The sequence below is a fragment of the Apis dorsata genome, unplaced genomic scaffold (assembly GCF_000469605.1).
Source record: "Apis dorsata unplaced genomic scaffold, Apis dorsata 1.3 scaffold_517, whole genome shotgun sequence".
Classification (NCBI taxonomy): domain Eukaryota; kingdom Metazoa; phylum Arthropoda; class Insecta; order Hymenoptera; family Apidae; genus Apis; species Apis dorsata.
In genome coordinates, this window is record NW_006263742.1 from 127,710 (window position 1) to 133,820 (window position 6,111).

The window sequence follows — 6,111 nt, forward strand, 5'->3', positions numbered from 1 at the left end:
GATTTCGATTATTCGATTTTTTTCGTAAAGTTTTAGATCGAAAATTTTTATGAAGTAATCAAATGATAAAGGATTTTTCTTTCTTTTCATTATTTTTTTTTTTTATTTGAAATAATTTAACTGTGTGTTTTCTTTTTCATCTCATTGATGATATCGGACTATTTTTCTGTAAATCAAATATTGCGAATATTTTCGTTGGAAATTTTACTTTCTATATTCCTTTCTTTTTTTTTTAATTTCTTCAGTCCAAGATCCCTAATTTATTTGTTTTTCTTTCGTCAGAATTTAACTTTTCATCGTTTCGTCAATAAAGATAAGAGTTACATCAATACTCGCCGAGGAGGTTTTCACATTTCGAGGAAGAAGCATGATTATTCATTGTACGGCCGATCGATATTGCAGGATGATGATGTATCCGAAAGCGTGGAGCAGCCTGCTATAAATTATAACGGCGTATTAGGGTGTCGAGGCGCTCCAAGTCTCGGAGTATTGCATACATAAATGCATGCCTGGCCCTGTTGGGAGGAGACAATGCGCCGGACCTGGCTTCGTACAACGCTCAATAGGGATCGCTGAAAGTAATTTCGAAAATTTTAATACAATTATCGCACGCTTGACGCATAAATTTCTCTTCTTTGGAAAAGGAAAATATATTTATAAGTTTAATAAATAGAGAGAAGATTGAGAAAAATTGATATAATGATTATTAATGATTGCCAAGATTTTTTCTTCATTAGAAAACGTGATCGTTTCATTTGAGAAAAAAAAAAATTGCTATCATATTTTATTATTATTCGTTAATCGTTCTCGAAGAATTGTTCGAGAAAAGAAAAGATTCGAAGATCGCATCCTCGAGGATTTACTCGATCAAGCACGCGAAACGGTCGTTTAAACGAGCAATTTCTATAATTAAACAGAGCAAACTTATCGTCAAATTGCTCTGTTACGCCGAACGTTCTTCTCCAACGAGCCGTGCAACGAAGAGATATCTGCACAACCTTTAAAAAAGACTCGAAACGATCAAAGGAAGAACCATCGAGGCAAGTGCAACTGCGTGACCAGGTTAATCCTCGAGAAACTCGAATATCGTGTTTTACTATTGATCCTCTTTCCTCTCTCAGACTTCCCTTCCCTTGGACGAGCGTTGAGTTCGTTCTGGACCTCGTACAATCTCTAAAAACAGAAAGAAAAAAAAAAGACAAAGAGGTTATAAAAAAAGAAGAAATATTAAAAGAGTTCAACTCTCTGTCTCGATGGATTTTCTTCTTCAATTAACAATCCTCTTAGTCAAATATTTATAATGTGATATTCGAGTTAATTGCGAGGATCTTCTTTTTTTTTTCAAGACGCGCTGCCGCCAGACGTTCTATATCTCCATCCTGCTTTCCCGAGAAAAGTTTTTATTCTCTTTGTCGACGCGAATCTAACTAGTTACTATTTACGCCCACGCGTAGCGCCAGCGTCGATGGCCCCCCTGAATCCATGTCGAGAATTCGTCCGTAATTCACGAGTCGTGGCCGCGGAATCGCGAGAATGCGAGATAATTAAATGGAATTCGTCCAGCTCGCGTATAACTCGATACATCGAATCTTTTGATAGTATTAACCTCGTTAAAGTTCATCATCCTCTGATTCGTCTTGTATTTCTCGAAAGTACATCATCTCCAAGTAACATATATTTCCATGATCGATTTTCTAGATTTTCTAAATTATTAAATTTAAATAATCAAATCAACCGATTCTCAGCATTTTCATGAATTTTTAATAAAAAAAATAATATTAAGAAAATTATGAAAAATAGGTTTTCAAATCAGTCGAGCAGACTTTTTGGAAGAATATTTGGATAAATATCGATTGAAATTTTAAATTGTATGAAATTAATAAGATAATAAATATTACTGTGCAATCTATCTATAATGTAGTATTCTTAGACAAGGCAGATCCTCGCAAAAACTGCTAATTAAAATTATCTGATAATCTTCGCCTCGAGGAGGCCAGATGAAATACAAATTCGAATCGTAGGGAATAAAGGAGACAGGCATCGAATGTCTCGGGCCATTCAACGGAGGATAACCAATTTTCGAATAACGCGTGCTTCAAACTCCCATAACGAGGATTTAAGGATCTTCACCGCAACTCCCCTCGTTTTCTTTCTCTTCCCTTTTTCTTTTTTCTTTTTTTCTTCTTCTTTTTCTCAAGAGAAAAGCATCCGCTCGAAACTTTTGATTTCTGAACTGATTACTCTTACCCCGAGAAGAGATCGTCCTCTCTTTCCCAGAAGTCGAGTTTTCTATCTTCAATTTTTCTTTTCCCATTTCTTTTTTCTATCTCTCTTTCTCTCTTTTTTTATCTAATCCTTTTAATCCAACGGTATCAGCCTCTGACACAGTTCCGTTATATTAATGGCGAGGATGGAATTAACGAGTTCGTTTGAACGACGAGACGCGCGACAGCCTAGCAAAAGCAACGCGTGCAGAAACTGACGAAATTATAATGACCCTCGACGCTTGCTCGCGCATCCTCCCCTCTCCCTTTTCTTAGGGAACTCGTCCTTGCCAGATGAATCGCCATTCCTCTTCGACGACACGCGTCGTTAAACGTTTCCATTAATTCGAACGTGTAATTTCGACTTCCACTTCTTCTTTTTTACATGAGAAATGATCGGTGCAATCGTCCAATAGTATGCTTGTTTAATCCATAAAGAAGAAACTCGTGTTGATGAAAAGGTATCAAGTTTTTTCTAGATCTTCCGAATATATATTTGATTTGCCAAGAAAACAATATAAAACAATTCGTCATTTTAATACCGTGTCGATTTTGATCACTGGAAAATGAAATGAAAGTTCGTATAATGTAGAAATGAAATGAAATAATAATGGAAAAATTTTGAAAATTTCATGCATCGTTATAATAATAATAACGTATGAGAAACCTGCAAATTACATTCGTAAGATTTCTTAGATATAATTATAGAATGACTAGAATGGAAAAATCACAAACCTCAAAATAGCGTGAAAATAATTACTATTTATGCCCACGCGTGGCGTTAGTATCGATGACTCTCTGAATCCATGCAGACGTACGTCTCGAGAGTTGGTAACTCGAAGAACGAAGTAAAAGTTAGAAAGAATGTGCGTTAATCCAAAATTGCAGTGTTTAGGAACTCGTAAGACAGTTGCTTGTGAAAACAGAATCACAAAGAAAGTCCTCGTCCAACTATCAAACATCCGGCAAACGAAATTCCTTTTAGCATGGAACGTCCGCAAATATCTTGCAGATATTATTTAGAACGCCTTCAACCGTCTTGACAATTTTACTCGGGTCGCGAGAGAAAGAGAGAAAGAGAATCCAGAGGAACTGGTACGACGAGGATCTTTAGCTTCAGAGAACGAAGAATTTTGAAAGTTTCATCGACGACACGAGAGCCAAGGTGTTTCCACTTAAATCGCGCGCTGCACGCCGTGTTTGCCTCTATCATTTTCAGAGTACCGTCTCTCATTTCAGACGTCTTTGAGTAAGTTTTCCTTCTCCTCTCCTGGTCTGAAAACCTGGTCTTGAAGAGGTCCTACCGGCGTAACTGTGCAGTCGCTCACAAGAAGAAGGTCAGCTTAATAGGCTGCCAGGTTACACAGCAAAACCGTTCCCCTTCGTATGCGCGCCCCCTTATTTGCTTGCGAAACGTTGCTCCCGATCTTGAACCATGGGAAAATCGCTTGGCTTATTTTTAGCTCGAAAATTTAGGAATCTCGATTAACGTGAACGCTGAATCGACGAAGTAGGTAAGATTTCTTTTTGTTTTTATTATAGTAATTTCACGGTTTATTTTTCATTTCGTTTTGATTTTTGATTGAGCATTTGGGTTTAGGAAAATTTATTATTAATTTCAGATGCTTGAGTTCATAGTTACGAAGATAGGAATTTGTATTATTGGTGCAAGTTGTGATCTGTGACACGAATCGAAGAAGTTTTAATTGTTTGAATCATTGATTGTTCTTGTGATCATAGTACAGAATTGAGTAAATTCTAATAAAATAATTCTGATAAAATATAAAAGATAATATTGGCCAAGATGCGCAAAACTATGCTCGATCGATCAAACAGGAGTGTTAACTCGTTTCCAAACTCTTAATTGTTCGAATCGACTCGAAGAAACTTTTCTTTTTAATTGAAAGAAATCTGGACTATCTTTGGCCAAAAAATGAAGAAAAATGTTACTTTGATACATTAATGAAAAGAATTTTAGTGAAAAAATAATTATTGTGAAATCATTTTTAATAAGATAATTTCACGATTTTAAATAAAAATTCAAGTCTCTATCTCTTTAAAAATTTTATCAATTCGTATCTTCATTAATGATTTATATATCTTATCGAAAAATACGTAACTGTAATGCGTAAGTAGCGTGAAACATATGTTAATGTCAATGCGCTTTTCATATGCAATGCATTTGTTGATGTTTACTTAAAGGATGGGTGACCGCCTTTTTTTCAGATTCGCCGCCTTTCATTTTATCATATATATTTCATCTTCTTGCAATCAATTAATTTAATCACATTCTTTGAAAAAGAATTAATTGTGATTTTCATTGAATTTTGAGAGAAATAATTTCATATTTTAAGACATAAAGAAGTCTTTGTCTAATCAAAAAAGATGGTTTTTTAAATCTAGGGGAAAAAGGAGGAGGAGAAAAGATATAAGGAAAAAGAAAGCAATATATTCTATAAAGAAAAAGAAGCTTTTCTAATAAATAAAAATTCTTAATGAAAAAAGTAAAGAAATTCCACTAAATAAAAAATAGAAAATAAAGTAGAAAAATTCTGGCAATAAATAAAAAAGTTTTGGAAAAGTCTTCAAAAAACAGAATTGTGCAACAATAGAAAAAAATTGTTGATAAAAAAACAGAACATTAAAAAAGAGGGAACTGAGGAAATAAATAAAAGAAAAAAGAAACAGAACAAAGATATTTAAAAGCGTGTATGGAATTCATATTAAAAAAGAAGAATATTAAAATTCGAATTTTAAAACAATAAAAAATACAAGGAGAAAAAGTATAAAGACAAAAAATATCAAAAATGAAAGAAATAATAAATGCATCATAAATTACAACATAAAATTTCATTTTTAATGGACATCAAAACTTTGTATCTTCTATATGATCAAAAAATATCATCAAATACTTTCATCAAAATTTCCTTTCAACAAAATCTACCCCTAATATTGAGAATGCATGTAATCCACACTAATCATTAAACAAAAGCCAAACGCAGCAAGTTGCGTCTTCACTTCCAAGTTTCAAAATATTCTCATATTAATTTCTCACGATTTTAGATGCTGTTAAGATACGAGAATCCTCGAGAATCTTTGGCAAATAAGTTAAAGCTTATATATTCGCCAAGATTTGCGAAGGAAACGCGATTAAGATGGGGGGGAGACCGGTGAACTGGGATATAATGAATCGTGACAGTTGGTGGACTTATATACTTATAAAGATCTGCGTATTACCGGATTTCCGGACCACGTTCCAACATCATCCTCTCCCAAGTGTACAGATCCGGAGAATTATGTCGCAAACGCGCTTGGCCTCGTTCCCTTTATTACTTATTTCAGAACGTAGCGCGTCATAGACAATAGCAATTTGCACTGACAACACCGAACACAGACTATTTTTTTTTTTTTTTTTTCCCACTGGAAACTAAAGTAATTTCAAAACTGTGTTCAGTACTTTGCAAAAAGTTTTAGACAAAAGTTGAGGGAATGGTTTCGAGAGAGATAAATTATATAACTGTAATTATATACGAAGTAGATAACGCGCGAAGATCAAGTTCGTTTTTTTCTCCCCAATGGAATCGCGTGTTTCTCTCAATGGATTGGAAAAATATCTTATATCGTTGAGGGAAAATTGTTCGAACGACAAAATTTCCGTTTAATTCTTAACGATCTCGACAAATATAATGAAATATTAAATAAATTCATCTTGAAGTACTTAAAACTCGAATCGATTCGGTGCAATGGGATGGGTGGGGGACATTCGAGTCGAAGGACGGCGATATCGTTTTCTTTTCGGATCGATCCTTCTCGTGTATCCGTTGTTTCGACGCGTCTCAGGGGGGGG

At 34.6% G+C, this 6,111-nt stretch overlaps 1 protein-coding gene and 1 long non-coding RNA gene across 3 annotated transcripts in view; both read left to right on the plus strand.

The window, feature by feature from the left end:
• LOC102677019 (tyrosine-protein kinase Btk29A) overlaps positions 1-6,111 on the plus strand; it is a 164,585-nt gene that overhangs the window by 41,802 nt on the left and 116,672 nt on the right. The window lies entirely within an intron of this gene.
• On the plus strand, positions 2,949-4,168 carry LOC102677993. The gene is made up of 2 exons (XR_004151188.1): positions 2,949-3,774; positions 3,887-4,168. It is a non-coding gene; the product is annotated as an uncharacterized LOC102677993 (long non-coding RNA).